The sequence below is a fragment of the Callospermophilus lateralis genome, chromosome 8 (genome assembly GCF_048772815.1).
Source record: "Callospermophilus lateralis isolate mCalLat2 chromosome 8, mCalLat2.hap1, whole genome shotgun sequence".
Taxonomy (NCBI): domain Eukaryota; kingdom Metazoa; phylum Chordata; class Mammalia; order Rodentia; family Sciuridae; genus Callospermophilus; species Callospermophilus lateralis.
In genome coordinates this window covers 95,487,012-95,510,188 of record NC_135312.1, presented here as the reverse complement: position 1 = coordinate 95,510,188, position 23,177 = coordinate 95,487,012, and positions in this window count along the sequence as shown.

Sequence of the window (23,177 nt, the reverse complement as noted above, 5' to 3'; positions counted from 1 at the left end):
ATTAACTGATTTTATTTTTACAATAACCACTGTGTTAGATACAAGTATTATCTTTGTTTGCACATGAGAAAAATGAAGTGCAAAGAGGTCAGGAAAATTGTCTAAGGTTACATCACTAACTGAGGCCCTCAACCTCTTTAACATCAGCTAGGAAATGTGATTTGACCTCTTTAATTAATCCCACAAGAATGATCATTTAAGCTAGTTTTATTATGATGGTAAATGTTGCAGTAAGCATTTTTTGTTCTATGGCATTTGGGAACCTTATAGACCTAGGAAAGACCATCAGGATTAGCTAATTCCTAAGGATGAAGTCAGAATTAGACAGGCAGTCAGTATAGAGGGGTAAATCGAGTCAGGTCAGATCAAGGAAGCCAATTCTGAGTGAGTCCAGCAAGTTAGAGACAGTCCCCTGAGAGATTGAAATGTGAATTCCCTTATTCCTCCACCCTTACCAAGAACCTGCCCCTGCTCCAAACTGTTGCTAAGGTAACCTGTCCCAAGAATTGCTCCTCCCTACAGGAAGCTATAAGGTTGTTAATTAATGTGTCCTTGGCTGCTCCATCCTGCCCTTCCCCCTTCAGCCCACCTGCTTCCCACCTTTTGGCCATCCCTCCTAGTGTTCCTGGGCCTAGTCAGTACTCAAGAAGGAGAAAGATAAGAAGGCAGGAGAGAAAAGGAAGCCTAGGACATATAAATAGGGCAGAACACCTGGCTTCTTGGAATACCAGAATGCAAGCTATAGCCCCCTTCTCCCTCCTGGGAGAAATCTATGTTACGTGTTTTTTAATAAACCCTGCTTTATATGTTTGCCTCAGCATGCTTCTCTAATGTTCAGACTTCAACATGTGGGGAAGCAGGACTCATCACCCATGACAGGTGGTATCAAGGATATCCCAATTCCTAAATGTAAAGCAGAAAGGGGTGCGGGAGATCAGGAACCAAGGAATAAGAATGAGGCACCAAAAGAAGGTTTATTGGGAGGCATTCAGAGTGGGGGAGGGATTTCACCAGATCTCAAAGGGTGAAGGCCAGGGAAGTCACAGGCAGGAAAGGCAAGAACAATGCTAATAAGGGAAACTGGAGGTAGGAGGGCCTAGGCCAAGTTTAGGGGGATGGTGTCTGTTGCGGGTTGTTCAGGGCTGATGTGAGATGACAGGGGGATTGCTTCAGCTTGGGAACCTGTGGTGGTTGGGCTCTGTTGCCATGTCAGTTTCTGATTGACCATTTTGCGTCTCCTCAGCCAGGTGGAAAGTCCCTGTCCACAGTGGTCTTGAAGGTGGAGGAGGAAGGGAAGGATGACGTTTACTAAAGATAGTAAACAATTTACTGGGAGAATGTCTTTTATTTGCAAATCAAACTTTGAGGACTCTATAGCCCCAACTCTCACACACTTATCGTGCTTCTCAAACACTAAGCTAGTATATCCCTTATTCTAGATCATCCATGCCAGGGCTGGATACCAGGCAACTAAGAATCACAACCATATTCCAAATCTTTCTAGAATTATTTAAACTAGACTATCCTGGAATGTCCTTCCACCCCCCGCCCACCTTGTCTGGAAAACTCAAGAAAGGTTCTGCTCTACTCCTTCTGCTGGCACCAGTCTTCTATTGTTTTCTCAATGACCCTCTATGACATGAATGGTATCTCCCTTTCTCTCTAGGAAATATGAGTAAAAAAAAATTTTTTTCAATTATATAATTTCTTTGTACTGTCACTTAGTGACCTTTGCAAATAAAAATCTTGCAAATACACATGAGAATATTTCTTCTTATATGCTCTTACCAATAATTTTTGCAAATAAATAAATAAAATTTTAAAAACTTCACAAAACCCCTCAAACTATTTCTTTTATTATTGTTTTGTTACATCTTTTTATATAGTTTATTAGCTTTTTTTTTCTTTTCCAAGAATATTGAGTCCTATTTTATCTTTGCTCTGGGGGACTATCATTCCACCTCTAAGGTATAAGATAGGTAACTATGTTTCTGGGCTACCCAGTACTGTCAAAAGGAGAGCACATGCTCCCTATAACTCATCTGTAGTTAAAATGAAAGTGCCTGGAAGTTGGCCTCTGTGGGAAGAACACCTGCCTGGGATGCAAGAAAAATAGATGCCTGAGCCCCCAAGTGTGATATGCTTGCCTGTTTTTGTAATGCAAAGTTTGTTAATAAGAGCCAGCTGTCTCTGCACAGAGTCAGAGTTCCTGCACAGCACATGTTTACTAAAGGACCCTCTCAAAGCAACAACCAACTGGGCAAGTATCCTCAAGCTGTTTTTAGATGAGAGAAAAGAAGGAAAAATGGGATTAAAGATACATTTTATAGAACTCCTGCTGAATAACTTCAGGAAGCTTTCGAATAAATTTAAGGTAGTACTCCATCATGGAAAAAAAACTTAATTCTATCTAGAAATTGCATTCAAAAACTCACAGGGAGGCTAAGCAGTTTTTAAGATACTTGCTGTCAAGCATTCGCCCTTCATGTGAGCCATTTCATCAGCGCAACTTATAATCTCTTTACTTGCTAAATATATATGTGTGTGTGTGTGTGTATACACACATTGACATATATATATATATATATATATATATATATATATATATATATATATATATCAATGGTCCATTTTTCCATTTAATTTAAAGATGATGATAATTTCTCTATCTAAAATGATGCCTTACAAAGACATTTTTAAAACTAAATGTTACCCTTACTTACTGATGATGGTGGTTGTTGTGTTAGCACTTTAAAGAATAGCATACATTTTATCTGGAAAGATTTAAGAAGCCAGTCATGAACTTTACCATTCATAGAAGGAACACTATGGAAGATAAATTTAGTTGTTTAATGCCTGGATTATAATTTGGAATATCCTTAAAAATAGATGATACCATCTGATTCAAATGTATGATATGTCAAGATCATTGTTCTGTCACATGTATCTAATTGAAACAAATTAAAAAATAGATGATAGTTGAAATTCTTTAGAAGGAATTTATGTTAAACCATTTCAACTCAAGCTGTGTTTTACTTCATCTGAAGTCACAAATTCTGAACAATTATATCAGTTATTTCTAATGTATGGAAATCTTGCAGAATCCTTTGGATATACGGAATTATTGCCTAATGGTGAATAAGATCCAAAAGCAAACCAAAATATGGTAGGACAGAATTATTGCCTTAGATTTAAATATCTTTCAAATCAGCAAGAAAATTTATAGACAATTCAGAGGAAATAAGAAACAGGTATTATAATATACCAGCAACAAGGACATGAAGTTTGTAAATGTTTATTTTCAGGAGGAGAGGCTGATGGCTTCGTGTTGAGAGCACAGCTCTAGAATGAGCAAAGTCCACAGCAAGAGACATAAGGCATTCAGAGTCTCTCTCTCTCTCTCTCTCTCTCTCTCTCTCTCTCTCTCTCTCTCTCTCTCTCTCATAAAAGAAAACCAGTGTTAGTTCGTACCTCATAGGGTTCTCTGAGAATCACTAGATGAATACATTGTTAGCTGACACATGGCCAGAATTCAAAAACTGCTAGCTACTGTAAACATGATCATTAAAATAACAATGATAATTTCAGTTATTATTAAGTCAAAGATTTAAAAGATTCTACTCAATGTTTGCATGATCTTGAGGAAGAAATAAACATTCCACATCATACAAAAAGTCCTTGAATCAGGGAAACAATGCATATTCAGTAGAAATCAGACTTCAAATTTTGAATTTCGATTGTTTCCAGGCTAGTGATATGTGTGTGATATTATCCTTTCTTGCAATGGTGGGATGGGAGGCAGTGGCAGAGAGCCACAGGTCTCTGTTAGCCACACAATCATTAGAGTAAACAACTGATATTCCATAGCGTATTATGTTGCTCAGCCACCATTGTTTGGAAGTGTAGGTGTATTCATGCACTGCCAACCTGTGATATTGTCAACCTGAATGGGTTTATCAAAACATAACCTCATCATAAGTCAAGGAGCATCTGTATATATCTCCTGATTATAAAAATAACACCTTTCACCATGTCAAAGGGTACATGTTAATGCATATTGTTGGAAGTCAGAGAACAACACCCCAAATATAGCATCTTGGTATGCTGATTATTTTAAAGGTGATTAGGGGTTCAGAAGATGCTGGATAAAGCCTTTATCTGAAGTTCCCTTATCTAATTAAAGACAGGATTCACCATAGAGAAACACAATTTATTCAGTCTTCTTACTGTAGTTTCATTAACCAAGAAAGATTATATTCATGTCAGAGAGGAAGACACTAAAAATCAAACATCACACCTATACCCTAGAGTCATATTGTCTAAGGCAAATGTCTGTACATTGGACCCATTCATGTCCTCTAAAATCATTCACTAACCCTCTAAAGTAGCCCAAATTCCCCATGTCCCTCTTCCCTACAAAAAGATTATTTAAACCACAACCATTTGACTCTTTGCTCTAATTTTGATCTAAGATGTTCCCTAAAGGCCTGTGTGTTAAAGGCTGGGTCACCAGCCTGTGGAATTTTGGGAAAGGGTAGAACCTTTAAGAGGTGGGGCATATTTGAAGGAAGTTAGGTCATTGTGGGCAAGCCTTCAGAGGGATTTGGGGATGCCTGTCTCTTCCTCTTTCTTTCCCTGCATCTCAACCATGAGGTGAACAGTTTCCTCTGCCATACACTTCTACTAGGATTTATTGTGCTGCCACAGCCCCAAAGCAATGAAACCAAGCAACCAGGGACTGAAACTTCTGAAATTATGGGCCAAAATAAAACTTTATTCCATTAAGTTGTTTATCTTAGGCATTTTGTCATGGCAATGAAAAGATAACATACTCTTCTTTGAGTTTCATATTTTAGGTGGCTCCCGTGTACGTTAATAAATTTGTATGTCTTTTCTCCTGCTAATCTATTTTCAGTTTGTTTCAGAGACTCAATTATCAAGTCTCCAGAGGGAAAGTGCATTTCCCTATACTATTTACATGGGTCATATAATTCCCTGACAGGCAAATTAAATCTTACTAAACTATTTATTTCTTTGTAAGTTTGTGTGAGCATGTGTGTGTTGCTAGGAACAGAAGCCAGAGCCCTGTGGAAGCTGAGCACACTCTACCACTGAGTTATACATCTAGCCCTCTGAGTAAGTTCTTAAGTTCTATTCTCCCTGTCATGGATAGGGTGAGCAATGAAGGAAAAAACTGTTTCTGAAATCTGAAGTCTCTTCTAACTCTACCCTTTAAGATTATTCTGCAAATTCCTTATGTTTTGTAGAGTGTTTCAAGACATATCATTAGGCTGCAAACAGTAAAAGCTTACCTCAATTATTTTGTTAAAATTTTCTACCTTGTTTTTTTCATCAAATAGCAAACTAAATAAGTGAATAATAAAATTAATGCTAACTCACATTTCCATTTATTGTCAAATGTTGGTGAAGCATCTACTGTATCAGGCACAAACCCAAAAGTGAAGCCTAAATGTAAAAGATAACTATAATATAAGTTGATGTCTAAAAGTAACTCTTACCAATGATCAAAAGAACTTGGTAAAGAAAAAAATGCTAATTCCATTATTTTTCTCTCTTATTATTATAAGATACTATGCAGTAAGCAACTTGAAGATAAAAAATATTTTTATCTAGGGATCATATAACTTTAAACTCATTTAGTGGCATTTTTTTCTTTTTCTCTTTTATTCTTCATTTTCAACTAATAATCTTGTGACTACTAGATTTAATTTAAATATTGTTAAAAAGTTTACAATGATAGCATTTCCATTACTCATATACAGAATAGAAAGAAAGTAAGGAAAGCAAAATGGAATTATTATAGTATCATCATTCTTATTGAATCCTAGATGATTTTAAAAATATATGTATACACACACATATTTGTGTGTGTGTGTATCTTACAATACCTTTCCAAGAGGTGTTATATGTGACTCCAATAACATGAGAAAATACCATCCTCTTTCCTTAGTGAATTGGTGGCTTTCTTTATAAAATTCAGAATTATGGAAAGAAATGAACAAACCACAGTAGGCTCAATTCAAGTTTATTGAGTCAATTCACTTAAATTCACAAATGTTTATTGAACACTCTCTGGATATCAAATCTTGGTACTAGGGTAATCAATTCATGATGGCCTGTATGTGTAACAATTAACAGCATTTCCAGCTTTTGCACTGCTGTATATGATTGGACAGGATTCTGAGATATTTATCAATATTAAAATCCTGGGACTGGGGTTGTGGCTCAGTGGTAGAGTGCTTGCCTAGCATGTGTGAGGCACTGGGTTCAATTCTCAGCACCCCATATAAATAAATGAATAAAATAAAGGTCCATCAACATCTGAAAAAAAAAGTTTTTAAATCCTGTTAATTCTTAGAGAAATGATACAGAAAGAAAATGAAAGTTATTTCTATGTGCTCATAACTATTATTTTTGTTATTATTTTGAAACAACCTATTTTTTTATAAAATTGTACATTAAAAACAAATATGAAAAATTCATAGTTGATAACAAATGCAAATGGGAATCAACTTTGCAAATTATTTTGAGACTTAAAAAAAATTCTGACAAATCAACATCTGCTCCTAGAAAGTTACTCAGACATGCTAATAAAGAAAGAAAGATGAAGTTATACATAAAATCATGAGGCTGAAGGAGACTTTAGGATGAGTTTTTTATTATTTTTTTTCCCATCAGGAAAAAATATATCAAATTCTTCACAGAGGATTTGACGTTTCTATTGATATAAATCTCTAAACTAAGATTTTTTGTTTAAAGTTTTGACAGGAGATTGGTTCATTTACTAAAGTAATATGCATTGAATTCCAGAGCAAGCTATTTAATATCTCCTCACATGGTCAAAACCCAATGGGTCTATCAATTATCTTCCCATTTCCATTTTTTAATTCCTGAATTTCCTTTTCACTTTTCACAAATATTCTACAATTTTTCACACCTCTCTGTCTCTTTTTGGCCTCTTTAAATTCACTCTTGAAATTTTCATATGGTTGCTTTAATATGCATAAAATCTAAGCATCTAGAATTTAACCAGTAGGAAAAATACTTATGATAAAAAACCAAAAAGCAGGAATTCAAGAATTTTTTTATTCAGTTTTGTTCTACCAATAATTTATCTGAATGCTAGTAATTGGAGACAGAATCTGCTGGTATATAGGATTCTTATACAGTTCAGATTTAGGATACGAGGTTGGACTTTTGTTAAGGTGCATATGGGTGATAAAAAGAAGGAAGCCCAACCGGGGGTTCTCAGGGTCAGCCACTTGCAGTTCATTTGCTTCCCATGTATTAGTGTGGCTTAGGAAAGAAGTCTCCTTTTGGGGATAGGTATATAAAATATCCAAATCCACACCCCCAAAGTTGTGTGTATTTGATTTTAACCAGGAGGGATCTCTAAGGATAGATCACTCTCCTGAAGAACTCCTATTCTCAAATCCTGATAACTGGGTTCCTCTCCCTTCCCACCTGACACCCATCTCCAAAACCCCAGAGAAAGAATCTTGACTGCCACAAATAGATCAAGCTTGGTGGCACCTCCAGAAATGACTGTGTGAAATTCCATTTACTCTAGAAAAAAAGGACTTGTGCTTTTAGTGGCACAATTAAATACCAAGCCTTTTTATATAAATTTCAAATAATGATGGAAGAAACATGAGACAGGAACTAGACTTATTACCATATGAATGTTTCTGCTCCATGGTCTGCTTTATTTCCCCCTTTCCCAAGGGAAAAATAAAACTTCTTGGATAATTCTGAACTGAAGGAACAAGATTCCAAGAGAGAATGAAGGCAAGATGGAAAACTTGATTACAAGGGCTAAATCAACGGAGTAATGGGAGAAACTGAGAAGAAGAAAACTCGAAATGGAAAGAATGATTGGGGGTATGAGTTTCCGAATCAGTTATGGTGGATGAATGGGGCATTTGAGATGTGTAGGCCTGGATTCTTCAGGATATATGTTTATACATGAAAGTTCGTTTTACTTCCATAGGTCATTGAACAATGGTATCACATTCTCTAAATGTGATCCTGTAAGTGCACATCAGCAATACCTCAGGAGTTATGGGCACATCAGCAATACCTCAGGAGTTATAATACTCTATTAGTATTTCTTTCTTTCTAGTCTTCTTCACAAGGACAGTTATGTTTTATTCATCTGATTTCTGACTATCACGAAGAGTGATTACTTCAACAAGTACCCAAGATTTCTATGGTATTTTAAATCATTACTTATTTTAAAATATCTTTTGTTTTATTTTTATTTATTTATTTTTTATATTTTGGTACTGGGGATTGTTCCCAGAGGTGCTTTACCACTGAGCTACACCACAGTCTTTTTTATTTTGATATAGGGTCTTGCTAAATTGTTGAGGATCTCTCAAAGTTGCTGAGGCTGACTGTGAACTTATGATCCTCCTGCTTAGTCTCCCATGTCTCTACGATCACTAGTTTGCACCAGTGCACCTGGCACAATATCTTACTTATCACTTTCTCTTTAAAGCATTAACATGTTTGTGCTACCTTGCACATATATCAAATTATAGATAGTACAGAGAAATATAGGCATGGATACATTCAACATATAAGTTTAAACATTCAATCAGAATATAAGACTTTATTTTTGAGGAATATTACAATATGACATACACTGTATGAACAGATAGATCCTGATATTGAGACTCTAAAATAGTTTAAAATACCTTTTAAATTTTATTATATTCTAAGTCTAGAATATCTCCTAAGAAAATATTTTTAATATATTTTTTAGTTGTTTTTGGACCTTTATTTTTTTATTTATATGGGGTGCTGGAAATTGAACCCAGTGCCTCACACATGCTAGGCAAGTGCTCTTCCACTGAGCTACAACCACAGCTCAAGGAAATAATTTTTATTTCAGGAAAGAAATTTATATGGAAAGATATTCATTGAGCATTGATTTTTGTAATGAAAAATTAGAACTATCAGTAGTATCCTTAAAAGAGAGTAATGGTTTAATGAAATCACTATAGCCTTAAAAAATAATCAGAAAACATTTTAAGTTATTATGTTGCTAAAGTAGTAAATACTAAATGAATTATATATCAAAAATCATAACTAATTTTAAAAGCATATGTAGAAAATAATGTAGCAGAATGATAATAGTAGTGGTGTAGTATTCTTGAGACTGGGTTTATTTTTTTCTTTTTCTTTTTTTACATATGGTTTTAACCATACTTTTATAATTACATAACTTTCAAAATTAAAAAGAGCTTTAATAGTCTTACCATAAGGAATAATTGGGAAGCTATCTTTTTCAATTCTATTAATAAAATTTCTTCTTCAAATATCTCATGTACAAATTAATTTAGCATACACATAGATGTTCATTCAATTAACATGCAATAAGCACATTCTACATATAAGACAATGTAATGTGATAGATGTTATTCAGAACACCAGACCTAGAATCATAAATATCTCCTTTTTTACTTCATTTAAAAATTTTTAATTTGTTTTGATTAGTTATACATGACAGTAGAATGTGCTTTGATACATCATATATATTACTCAGCCTTAAAGAAGAATGAAATGTGGCATTTTCAGGTAAATGAATGGAGCTGGAGAATATCATGCTAAGTGAAATAAGCCAATCCCAAAAAAACAAAAGCTGAATGTTTTCTCTGATATGTGGATGCTAACTCACAATGGAGAGGGAGCTAGGGAAGAGTAATAGATTAGGTAGAGAGGAATGAAAGGAGGGTAGGGGATTTGGGGTTAGGAATGATAGTAGAATGAATCAGACATTATTATACCATGTACATATATAACTATATGACTGGTGTGAACCTACATTTTGTACAACCAGAAGAATGAGAAATTATACTCCTTTGTTACTTTTGATAGTGAAAAATGACTTTATCATATGACAAGTAATCATTAATTGCTATGGGAATTTTAACTGGACTGCTAAGATCTTATTTACTGTCTTTTTAAATACATTGGAGACTAAAATATGCATATATAAAACTCAATAAAATATATTTTTATATTGAAGTTCCAAATGATATTTTACAAGTAAATCAGCATACAAATAAGTAACAAAAGCAGGATTTTGTTATTTCCCCACCAAATAAGTTGTCAAACCAAAAAATACAACGCATTTCAGAAAAACAAAGCCAACAAACCAAAAATTAATCTGAAACTTTGATATCTAGATCATTTCCTCACTTTCTACACTCCCTCTTTAGGTGATCTTCTGCAGTTCAGTGGATTTCCTACCATCTTTAGGGTCACATTTTCAAGTATTCTGTGGTTAGTCTAGATCACTCCCTGGAATTCCAAACATATATTCAAATTGTGTTGTTATTGTTGTTGTTTTGCTTTGCTGAGGATGGAACCCAGGTCATTAAATGCTAGGTAAGTTCTCTACCACCAACCTATACCACCAGCCAATATTCAACTAGTTCTTTATTCTCTTCACTTGAATGTCTAATAGCCATCTAAACCCATCAAGTCCAAAACTGATCTCCTGGAAGTTTTCCCAAGATCTATTTCTCTCATACACTTTAATTCTATTATCCCAAAGGCTCAGGTCCATATCCTAAGATTCACTTCTATTTTCTCTTTTTATTTGAGTGTGTGTGTGTGTGTGTGTGTGTGTGTGTGTGTCCTTCCCATTCATACCTAATATGTTAGCAAATCCTATTGGATCTACCTTTAAAATGTGTCCTGAATCTGACCAGTTCTATCTCCTCTGCTGTTATCTCTCACTTAAAATGTGGTTTCCATTTAGCCTATCCTTGTTCTCTTCTCAAATCAGAGTGATCATTTTAAAACATAAGTCAAATGTCTCATCATTGTGCAACATTCTTCACTGGTTTTCTACATCACTCTGAGCAAAAGTTGAAGCCCTGACAATGCCATTCAACTCTTCCTGTGATTTGCCTTTCCCATGACCTCTCCGATTTCCTCTTCTTGCTAGTTCACTCTGGTCTGGTTTGCTGCTATAATCGTAATTCTTTTCAACAGCAGACTCTGACTTCAAAGGGTATTTGTACTGTGCCCAAGGTTCATTTCTAATCATCACATGTCTCACCCCTACTATTCCTTTCTATTTTCCCTCAAACACCTTCATCTTAGTGAGACCATCCCTGAATACCCTGTCCCACATCACAATCCCTACCCCACACCGAAATTTCCTAACCATCTTCTCAGCTCTGCTTTTCTTCTAGCAACTATTATTATTTTTATACCTAATACCTCACCCCACCCAGATAAGCATCATGAAGGCAGCTTATTTTCACTTGTTTGGTTTATTGCCACACCCCAAATGCATAATAGAGATGGCTGACACATAGTTTATATACAACAAATATTTGTTGAATTAAAAAATGACACATGAAATGATGATGGTAACCTGGATGGGAATCTGAATATCATGCAAAGAGGGAGGGAAGGTGAGAGAAAGAAAGGAAGGAATGTAGGAAGCAAAAGAGCTTGTTAAGAACATCTGGAGAATATGGTATAATTTTTTCCCATCAAATGGCTTAATGGGTGCTGAAATAAATTACTATTAACCAATTTTACATTTATCTGCTCTACTTACCAGCCAAGTCTTTAGAGACTGAATTGCTTTGTACTGGTAGCTTCTGGTAGTTTTTCTACAACCAAAATGTTCTTATAGCACCCTCCTCCCAGATAATGAATGAATTAGAAAGGAGACTTTCCAACAATATCTAGAAATGAGGGGTGTACTTTTCAGTGTCAGAATTTACCTTAAAGGAGTTAATATATTGAAGATGATAAACACAATCATCAGAGCATTTACATTTGCAATTCTTTTAACTAGCTGGAAATTCTTTTGGAAAATACTGTGTGTATCCAGTTTGAGGCTGTAAAATGGGGATGAATAATTAGAGAATGAGGTATTAAAAGTTAGAATTAGTTTTGTATTTCAACAGGATCACCTGATAGGATTTTTTAAGGCATGTTTAATAAGAATCATCTGTTAGCTGTAGTAATCTCAAGCAAACATAAATATGACCTTCTATTTCTTTCTCTGAGGCCTAAGTGACAATGATTCAGAAGTGCCATATTCAGAATATAACTCACAGACAATTATGTTCCATATTTGTAAGAAATCTAGTACATAAATCTTTAAATGGGGCAGTTTAACCAACTTTAAAAGAATGAACAGCTGAACAGAATTGTAATGATATAATGTAGAAGCATAAAAATTGAAAGACTTTAGTCACCTTGTAAATTTTCTCGATTTCATATTTATGCTCTCTCCTCTATTTATTGTACCATATATCAAATGATTCTGCTTCCTTGGAAACCCATTTTTATAAGCATAGTGCCAGTGATACAGCTATGTAACTCTAGAGGAGGAATGTAAGAATACATGACCTCATATATGCTCCAGATGGCCTTCCATGATTCTTCCATCATTTTGAAATGCAAAGAAGCCCTTTGGACATCAGTCAAATGATGACTTTTAAATGTTCTCTAACCTAAGATTTTTCTTGGGTAAAGAAGGAGTCTGGAAAATGTACACATTTAGAAAGCAATATAGCCCTAACTATTTCACAGGGCTGCCAGTATGAGTCACGAATAATGTGGTGGACTCCCAAACAAAAGTCAGTCACATTGTACCTTGAACCCATTCTTCATCTTGAGTGTCAAATTAAGGTGGTTAATATACCCACTGGCCTTAGAAATAGCCATTGTAACTGTTGATAAGACTGAATTACTTAAACTGACACTAAATTGCCCCTTTCAATTACTTTGTCATGATCAGTGAAAGGCTCACTACACTTCATAAGATGGTGTCTAATGCTATTGCACAAAGAGATGTAGGAAGCATTTAGTATTATCTTGCTTAAAAGATATTTATCTTCTAAGATCTGACTTACAATTTTAAGATGTTCCATCGGCTGTGAATAACTACTTTGAGTGTGCTTTTAGTAACCATTATAGAATATTCATATTTATCCCTTTATTGCATATTTTGGTCTTCCTAAATTTCACCCATACACATTATTTTATTAGAGAGATAAAATTAGCATTATCTTATTTCTCAGAGAAAGTCTGTGATATCCATCTTCCTTTATCTATAATAATAATTCAGATATGTAAAATATTTATAATTTATAAAGCAATTATATTTACAAAGCAACCATATGTCAGAACATTCTTAAAGTCAAAGCACCTCTTTGCATAACTTCAATTTTACTCAGAAGTGAATAGAAAACATTTTTATTAAAGCAATGCAATGCAGTGTAATAGGTGGTAGAATTAAAAAGTTATACCTATTTTTCATAAAAAAATAAAGAAGTGTTGTATTTGTGTGACTGATTCAGACTTAGCCATCCACTCCTGGAATGACATGTCTACATCCATAGAAGCTTGAGACATACTAAAGTAGAAAACCATGTGATCCACTAAGTGTGTTATTTATATCACTTTAATCATTCTAAGACTGTGTGGTAGTTAGGGCAGATTTAGCAATCCCGTTTTTAGAGAGAGGAAGTGAAAATGAATTTGGTGGTTACCATAGAAGAATGAGTTATTAAATGTGAGACCCAGTACCAGGTCTTTGAACTGCATATCTAAATCTTGAATTTCATGTTTGCTTCTTTTTCATGATGGACAAAGAATCATAAGAAAAAGGTGGTTGAAGCATAGACAATAAGGTACCTAATCAACAAATCAGGAAATGACTTTCTTTCCTAATTCTAACATATAATTTTTCTGATTTATAAAAATTTATTGCAATAAATTTTGTCAGTAGAGAACTTTTAATATTGCTCAAGTATGTAAAGGATCCAGTATGAATTACTCATGAGAAACATCTATGTGCCTATCTACCTGTCTAGTTATCTCTATATCTACCTTGAGCACAGCACAAGAATCAAAAGCTAAAAGGAAATATTCCCTGACCACAAAAATGAATACAATAAACTTTTTTCTCTGTAAGACAGCCTTAGCCTGGTGTGATGTGATTTGGATGCTGTAATAAAAACAAAATGCAGTATATTTGCCAAAAAATCTCATCAGCATATGCAGCTGTTAATTGACAAAAATAAATTCAGCTGGCACATGAACTCATACCATGAACCAAGCTTTATACTTCAACAATTTATGTGAAACTGAATGGGACCCACATGGCACAATGAAACAGTGGATTTTAGGAAAATTGTACCCATCCCTGTCACTTGATTTGTATATTTAAGGATTTGTATGATTTCATAATTTATGCAAACAAACTCATTACTTAAAGTGAAGGGGTTAATGAAGAAAGAACAATAAAACTGCTTCAAAGTTCAATTATTTTGTACATCTACTAAATAAATATTAAGTCATTTAATTTCAAACCAATTTTAGAAATGACATCATTTAAAATGTAAGTTTGAGTTTTGGTATTTTTTAAGATAGAAATTTATGAAATTCAAATTTCCAAAACCTTATATTAATGAGTAAAAATGACTTAAAATTCAGTATATACTCAATAAAATCTTTTAACATAGCACATATTTCATCCTTATTGACAGACTGGATTATGCTACAGATACTATGCAAAACATGTGTCATTTTACTAATTTTGATCCTTGCCTAAGAATCAGGAGGAAATCATTTTTTATGAAAAGAAAACATATAAAATAATTTTTTATTTTCTCACTTTACTAAATATGTTACATGTACTCTATCATATAATTCTCATCAAAACACCTATTAAATAGATAATTTATCTGCACTTTCCATACAAGTAAGTCAACATTTAGATTAATTAAACTAGTCCCAAATCCCACATTAGAATTGGTGATTGATCCCAGGTTTATGTAAATAGTTCAACAACAGTACTCCTAACCAATGCTTGCTATATCGCTATATTTTTTTCTAAATGAGTATATGTGTATATATACATATATATATATATATATATATATATATATATATATATATATATATTTCTTGTTCTTATTGTTGTTTTTGTTTTTAAGCAACCCAAGTCTATTTTTTAAGCATAGAAAGCAACAGAGAATCATGACATTTGTCTGACAGATGGACTCCACTGGTGACTCTACCCTTACTGTAAAATTCCTGCCTGTTGGTATATGAACTTTGCATAATCCCCTCCCCTTGAGTGTGGGTGGGACCTGCACTTGTTTCAACTAATAGTATATGGAAAAAGTGATGAAATGTTCCCCTTAGGATGAATCACATTATATAAACTAGCTAACTTTTTTTAGATCAGCTGCTGGCTGGATCAATGAAGTGGTCATATTGGGAAGGATACAAGGCCAAGCTGATGGCCTATAGGATCTGAGGGCAGTCTACATTGATAGTTGACAGCCAGAAAAAGTTGGGGCCTTCAGTCACACAGTCACAAGGAAATGAATTCTGCAACTTGTCTGAGCTTAAAAGCAGATATTTTCCCACTTGAGCAGATGAAAGGTATTCAGTGAATGCCTTGACTAGAGCCTGTTGAACCCATATGTCTGAGTTGGGACTCCTGCCCTATCAAGAGTATGAGGAAATAAATATCTTTGGTTTTAACCATTTATATTAATTTGCTATGAAGTAATATAAAACTAATTTTCTGGATGGGAAACAGAATTAGCAGGAACATTTCAGAAGGAAAAGAAGACATCTCTATTTCAGATTTCTGCATCTGAATCATATTTGGGTACTTTCTCCATCCTGAGAAATTTACTCTAGACTTCTGGGGTTACCATAACAGTTTTGGCCTTGAGGTTTGGAGCAAATTCCAAAATGAATAGTACCCAAGGTACCATCATGGATAGAATGTAGAAGTTTTCTTTTTCTCCAAAGTATTTTTTTTATTCTGAAAATGAGAAATCATCTCCTGAGTCATTATTATTCAACATCAAATATGCAATATTTGAACTGAGATTTTGCCAGCTCATTAGAAAAAAATAACAATATTCTTTTATTTTTATTATTTTCCCTTGATTTTCTTGGGTGCCCTTTATAAAAAGTCAAGACATACCAAGGGAAAATGAACTGAATATCAGAGACTTTAGACTCATAATACTTAATTTCAAAGACTATTAAATGTCAGAGAATTATCTGATAGGAAGTTTAAAAACATTAGAAAATTATATTTCTTTGGTTGCTAAATTGTGAATAGTGTTTCAAAGAAATTTAGCCAGATGTACAGACTGGCAATGTAGTGTTTCCTGATTTATTATCTGTGCTGTTTCTATCACTGCCATAATAAACCAGAAAGCTAGAACCTTAAAACATCACAAATTTATTATCACACTGCTGTAGGTAAGAAATCCAGTAGGCTTTTGTTCTGAGTCCCACAAAGCCAAATCAGGGTGTCATCAAGGCTGTTTTCCCTGGAAATCCTTTGGAGAAACTATTTCCTGGTCTATTTAGAATCCCACCCATTGGCAGAATTCAGTCCTTCAGGATTGTCCTACACAGGCTTCCCTTTCCTTGCTGGCTGTTGAATGAGAATGCAGTTTTCAGTCTAGCAGCTAACTGTATTTCCTGACTCGGGAACACTGCCCTCTATCTTCAAAGTTAGCAAGATGGCTCAAGCCCTTCTCACAGTTCCAATCCCTCTGTTTCACCTCTTCCTTGGCATTCTCTTCTGCTGCATCTCTCTGGATATAGTCATGGTATATCAGGTATACACAATGTGCTCAGATGATCACATTGTGTATACCTGATATACCATGATTACTTTCCCTTCTGAAGCACTGGAACTTGACTAATATCTGCAACATAAACAGCAGGTTCACAGGTTTGGTGAATCAGAGAGTGGACACCTTTGGAGGACCATTATTCTGTCTACCTTATTATTCTTCAGGTAAATTGAGATTTAACTTGGCAACATAAATTATAGAAATCCATATAAATCCAGAAACCTCTTTAAATTGGAGAAAATTGTATCTCAAAGGAGTACTGGGTGCACACTTCCTAATCTTGATCTAGAATTGATGAAGTCAGTCTTGAGTAGGGCAGACAATTTTGATTACACAAAATAACAAAAATTCATAGCAGAAAACCATATGATTTTTTTGTTTTAAAATGAGTCTTCATGAAGAATTGCTGTATTTTGTCAAATGCTTTTTTTGCATCTTTTGAGATGATCATATGATTCTTATTTTTAAGTCTATTAATATGATGAATTATGTTTATTGATTTCCATATGTTGAACCAACCCTGCATTTCTGGTATGAACCCCAATTGATCGTGGTGTACTAGCTTTTCAATATGCTTCTGTATGTGATTTGCCAGAATTATATTGAGAATTTTTGCATCTATGTTCATTAGGAATATTAGCCTGAAGTTTTCTTTCCTTGATGTTTCTTTGTCTGGTTTTGGTATCAGAGTGATGTTAATCTCATAGAATGAGTTTGGAAGAGTTCCTTCCTTTTCTATTTCAGGGAATACTTTGAGAAGTATTGGTGTTAATTCTTCTTTGAAATTCTTGTAAAACTTGGCTGAGAATTCATCTGGTCCTGGGCTTTTCTTGGTTGGTAAGCTTTTGATGACATTTTCTATTTAGTTACTTGAAATTGATCTGTTTAAATCATGTGTGACCTCCTCATTCAGTTTGGGTAGGTCCTATGTCTAGAAATTTGTCAATGTCTTCATATTTTATATTTTATTGTAATATAAATATAAATATAAAATAATTTCTAATTATCTTCTGTATTTCAGACATGTCTGTTGTGATATTTCCTTCTTATCTTATATTTTAATAATTTGAGTTTTGTCTCTTTTTCTCTTTGTTAACATGACCAGGGTTTTATCTATTTTAATTATTTTTTCAAGGAACTAACTTTTTGTTTTGTAAATTTTTTCAATTGTTTCTTTTGTTTCAATTTTATTGATTTCAGCTCTGATTTTAATTATTTCCTGTCTTCTACTGCTTTTGGTGTTGATTTTTTCTTCTTTTTCTAGGGCTTTGAGATGTAATGTTAGGTCATTTATTTGTTGAGTTTTTATTATTTTCATAAATGTGCTCAATGCAATAAACTTTTCTCTTAGTACTGCCTTCAAAGTGTCCCAGAGATTTTGACATGTTGTAGCAGTGTTCTCATTATCACTTAACTCTAAGATTTTTTTTTATTTCATTCTTGACTTCTTCTACTATCCAATCATCATTCAATAGTGTGTTATTTAGTTTCAATTTGTTATAATAGCTTGTATTTTTTATTATATCATTGATTTCTTTTTTTAATTTTTATTGTCGGTTGTTCAAAACATTACATAGTTCTTCATATATCATATTTCACCCTTTGATTCAAGTGGGTTATGAACTCCCATTTTTACCCCGTATACAGATAGCAGAATCACATCTGTTACACATCCACTGATTTACATATAGCCATACTAGTGTCTGTTGTATTCTGCTGCCTTTCCTATCCTCTGCTAACCCCCTTGCCCTCCACTCCCCTCCCCTCCCCTCCCCTCTTCTCTCTCTACCCCATCTACTGTAATTCATTTCTCCCCCTTGGTTTTCTTTTTTTTCCCCCTTTCCCCTCACTTCCTCTTGTATGTAATTTTGTATACCCCTGAGGGTCTCCTTCCATTTCCATGCAATTTCCCTTCTCTCTCCCTTTTCCTCCCACCTCTAATTCCTGTTTAATGTTAATCTTCTTCTCATGCTCTTCATCCCTACTCTGTTCTTAGTTACTCTCCTTATATCAAAGAAGACATTTGGCATTTGTTTTTGAGGGATTGGCTAGCTTCACTTAGCATAATCTGCTCTAATGCCATCCATTTCCCTCCAAATTCTATGATTTTGTCATTTTTTAATGCAGAGTAATACTCCATTGTGTATAAATGCCACATTTTTTTTTATCCATTCTTCTATTGAAGGGCATCTAGGTTGGTTCCACAGTCTTGCTATTGTGAATTGTGCTGCTATGAACATCGATGTAGCAGTGTCCCTGTAGTATGCTCTTTTTAGGTCTTTAGGGAATAGACCGAGAAGGGGAATAGCTGGGTCAAATGGTGGTTCCATTCCCAGATTTCCAAGAAATCTCCATACTTCTTTCCAAATTGGCCGCACCAATTTGCAGTCCCACCAGCAATGTACAAGTGTACCCTTTTCCCCACATCCTCGCCAGTACTTGTTGTTGTTTGACTTCATAATGGCTGACAATCTTACTGGAATGAGATGGTATCTTAGGGGGGTTTTGATTTGCATTTCTCTGACTGCTAGAGATGGTGAGGATTTTTTCATGTACTTGTTGATTGATTGTATGTCCTCCTCTGAGAAGTGTCTGTTCAGGTCCTTGACCCATTTGTTGATTGGGTTATTTGTTATCATATTGTTTAATTTTTTGATTTCTTTGTATACTATGGATATTAGGGCTTTATCTGAAGTGTGAGGAGTAAAGATTTGTTCCCAGGATGAAGGCTCCCTATTTACTTCCCTTATTGTTTCTTTTGCTGATAAAAAACTTTTTAGTTTGAGTAAGTCCCATTTGTTGATTCTAGTTATTAACTCTTGTGCTATGGGTGTCCTATTGAGGAATTTGGAGCCCAACCCCACAGTATGTAGATCCTAGCCAACTTTTTCTTCTATCAGACGCCATGTCTCTGATTTGATATCAAGCTCCTTGATCCTATTTGAATTAACTTTTGTGCATGGCGAGAGAAAGGGATTCAGTTTCATTTTGTTGCATATGTATTTCCAGTTTTCCTAGCACCATTTGTTGAAGATGCTATCCTTCCTCCATTGCATGCTTTTAGCCCCTTTATCAAATATAAGATAGTTGTAGTTTTGTGGATTGGTTTCTGTGTCCTCTATTCTGTACCATTGGTCCACCCGCCTGTTTTGGTACCAGTACTGCTGCGCCCCTCCCCTGACTCAGGCAATGGCAAGGCCCTACTGAGGTGGATGGCGCAAGGCGTCCATCCTCTGGAGGAGCGCAGTATGTTTCTGGGAATGGGCTGATTTGTTTTTGTATTCCTTTAATAAGTATACTTGTGACTTCTCATATGACCATTAAGTATGAAGGAAAAAACATGACTTTCCCAATTAATGCAACTACTTCTAAAGAATGGATCTGTTTGCTCTAAATGCAATGATTCAGCTGTGGAGTGTAAATTGTTAATGTCTAATGAAAAACTCCCTGTATTCCTGTCAAGGAAGTTTTTGAGAAATTAAATTAAAATCTAGAGAAGAAAAATTAATGTTAAGAAGACAGATTAGTGCTTAGTACTGGGCAACTTGTTCTTGTTCCTGTGCACAATGGTTTGTGCTCTTACTGTTGTTTGATTAAAATTAATAACAAGTCAACCACTTGCCATAACCATGGCACTGGTTCCAGTCAGTAAGTCAAGAAAGAATAGTCAAGGTATAGGCCAATAGTTTGGGACATTTGTAATTATTATGAAAAGTTAACTAAGCAGAAACAGCTCAAAGCAAAACACGAACTGAAAGTACAAATGTTTGCTTATGCATAAGCCAAGATACATTCTTCTATTCTGATTGTAGCTAGGTAATATTTTGTTTCTTTAAATAATGATTCCTGTTTTGTAACCACAAAGTACTGTGAGCCTGCCAAAATGAAAAGTATATATGATCAACTTCACAAGTAAAAATTGGGATCAACACCTGCACTTTGGTGTCTGTGTTGTTTCTCCACCCCTCTTTCGCCGACTCCTCACCATCCGTTCGTCTCCTGAGACCCCCTGCTGGAGCTGGTCTCCGACACAGTACCATGCTGTTTTTGTTACTATTGCTCTGTAATATAGTTTGAAGTCTGGTATCGCTATACCGCCTGATTCACACTTCCTGCTTAGAGTTGTTTTTGCTATTCTGGGTCTTTTATTTTTCCATATGAATTTCATGATTGCTTTATCTATTTCTACAAGAAATGCCATTGGGATTTTGATTGGCATTGCATTAAACCTATAGAGAACTTTTGGTAATATCGCCATTTTGATGATGTTAGTTCTGCCTATCCATTAATAGCGTATATTTTTCTATCTTCTAAGATCTTCTATTTCTCTCTTTAGGCTTCTGTAGTTTTCATTGTATAATTCTTTCACCTCTTTTGTTAGGTTGATTCCCAAGTATTTTATTTTTTTTGAGGATATTGTGAATGGAGTAGTTGTCCTCATTTCCATTTCAGAGGATTTATCACTGATATACAGGAATGCCTTTGATTTATGCGTGTTGATTTTATATCCTGCCACTTTGCTGAATTCATTTATTAATAGTTTCTTTGTAGACCTTTTTGGGTCTGCTAGGTATAGAATCATGTCATCTGCAAATAGTGATAATTTAAGTTCTTCTTTTCCTATTTTTATGCCTTTAATTTCTTTCTTCTGTCTAATTGCTCTGGCCAGTGTTTCGAGAACTATGTTGAACAGAAGTGGTGAGAGAGGGCATCCCTGTCTTGTTCCAGATTTTAGAGGGAATGCCTTCAATTTTTCTCCGTTCAGAATGATGCTAGCCTGAGGCTTAGCATAGATAGCTTTTACAATATTGAGGTATGTTCCTGTTATCCCTAGTTTTTCTAGAGTTTTGAACATAAAGGGATGCTGTACTTTGTTGAATGCTTTTTCTGCATCTATCGAGATGATCATATAGTTCTTATCTTTAATTCTATTGATGTGGTGAATAACATTTATTGATTTCCATATATTGAACCAGCCTTGCATCCCAGGGATGAATCTTACTTGATCATGGTGCACAATTTTTTTGATATGTTTTTGTATCCGATTCGCCAGAATTTTATTGAGGATTTTTTCATCTAGATTCATTAGAGATATTGGTCTGTAGTTTTCTTTCTTTGAAGTGTCTTTGTCTGGTTTAGGAATCAGGGTGATGTTGGCCTTGTAGAATGAATTTGGAAGTTCTCCCTCTTTTTCTATTTCCTGGAATAGCTTGAAAAGTATTGGTATTAGTTCTTCTTTAAAGGTTTTGTAAAACTCTGATGTATACCCATCCGGGCCTGGGCTTTTCTTAGTTGGTAGTCTTTTGATGGCTTCTTCTATTTCCTCAATTGATATTGGTCTGTTTAGGTTGTCTATATCCTCCTGACTCAATCTGGGTAGATCATATGACTTAAGAAATTTATTGATGCCTTCACTATCTTCTATTTTATTGGAGGATAAGATTCAAAATAATTTCTAATTATCTTCTGTATTTCTGAAGTGTCTGTGGCGATATTTCCTTTTTCGTCCCGTATGCTAGTAATTTGAGTTCTCTCTCTTCTTCTCTTCGTTAGCATGGCTAAGGGTCTGTCGATCTTATTTATTTTTTCAAAGAACCAACTTTTAGTTTTGTCAATTTTTTGAATTGTTTCTTTTGTTTTGATTTCATTAATTTCAGCTCTGATTTTAATTATTTCTTGCCTTCTACTTCTTTTGCTGTTGTTTTGCTCTTCTTTTTTTAGGATTTTGAGATGAAGTGTGAGATCATTTATTTGTTGGTTTTTCCTTTTTTTAAGGAATGAACTCCAGGCAATGAATTTTCCTCTTAGAACTGCTTTCATTGTGTCCCATAGATTCCAATATGTTGTGTCTGTGTTTTCATTTATCTCTAAGAATTTTTTAATTTCCTCCATTTTGTCTTCTATAACCCATTGATCATTCAGTAACCTATTGTTCATTCTCCAAGTGATGCATGATTTTTCCTTCCTTCTTTTATCGTTGATTTCCAGTTTCATTCCATTATGATCAGATAGGATGCATGGTATTATCTCTACTCCTTTATAATGTCTAAGAGTTGCCCTGTGACATAATATATGATCTATTTTTGAGAAGGATCCATGTGCTGCTGAGAAAAAAGTGTAACTGCTTGATATTGGGTGGTACATTCTATATATGTCAATTAAGTCTAGGTTATTAATTGTATTATTGAGTTCTCTAGTTTCTTTATTCAACTTTTGTTTGGAAGATCTGTCCAGTGGTGAGAGATGTGTGTTGAAGTCTCCCATAATTATTGTATGGTGGTCTATTGGATTCTTGAACTTGAGAAGAGTTTGTTTGATGAACATAGCTGCACCATTGTTTGGAGCATATATATTTATGATTGTTATGTCTTGTTGGTGTATGGTTCCCTTGAGCAGTATGTAGTGTCCCTCTTTATCCTTTTTGATTAACTTTGGCTTGAAATCTATTTTATTTGATATGAGTATGGACAGTCCTGGTTGTTTCTGATGTCCATATGA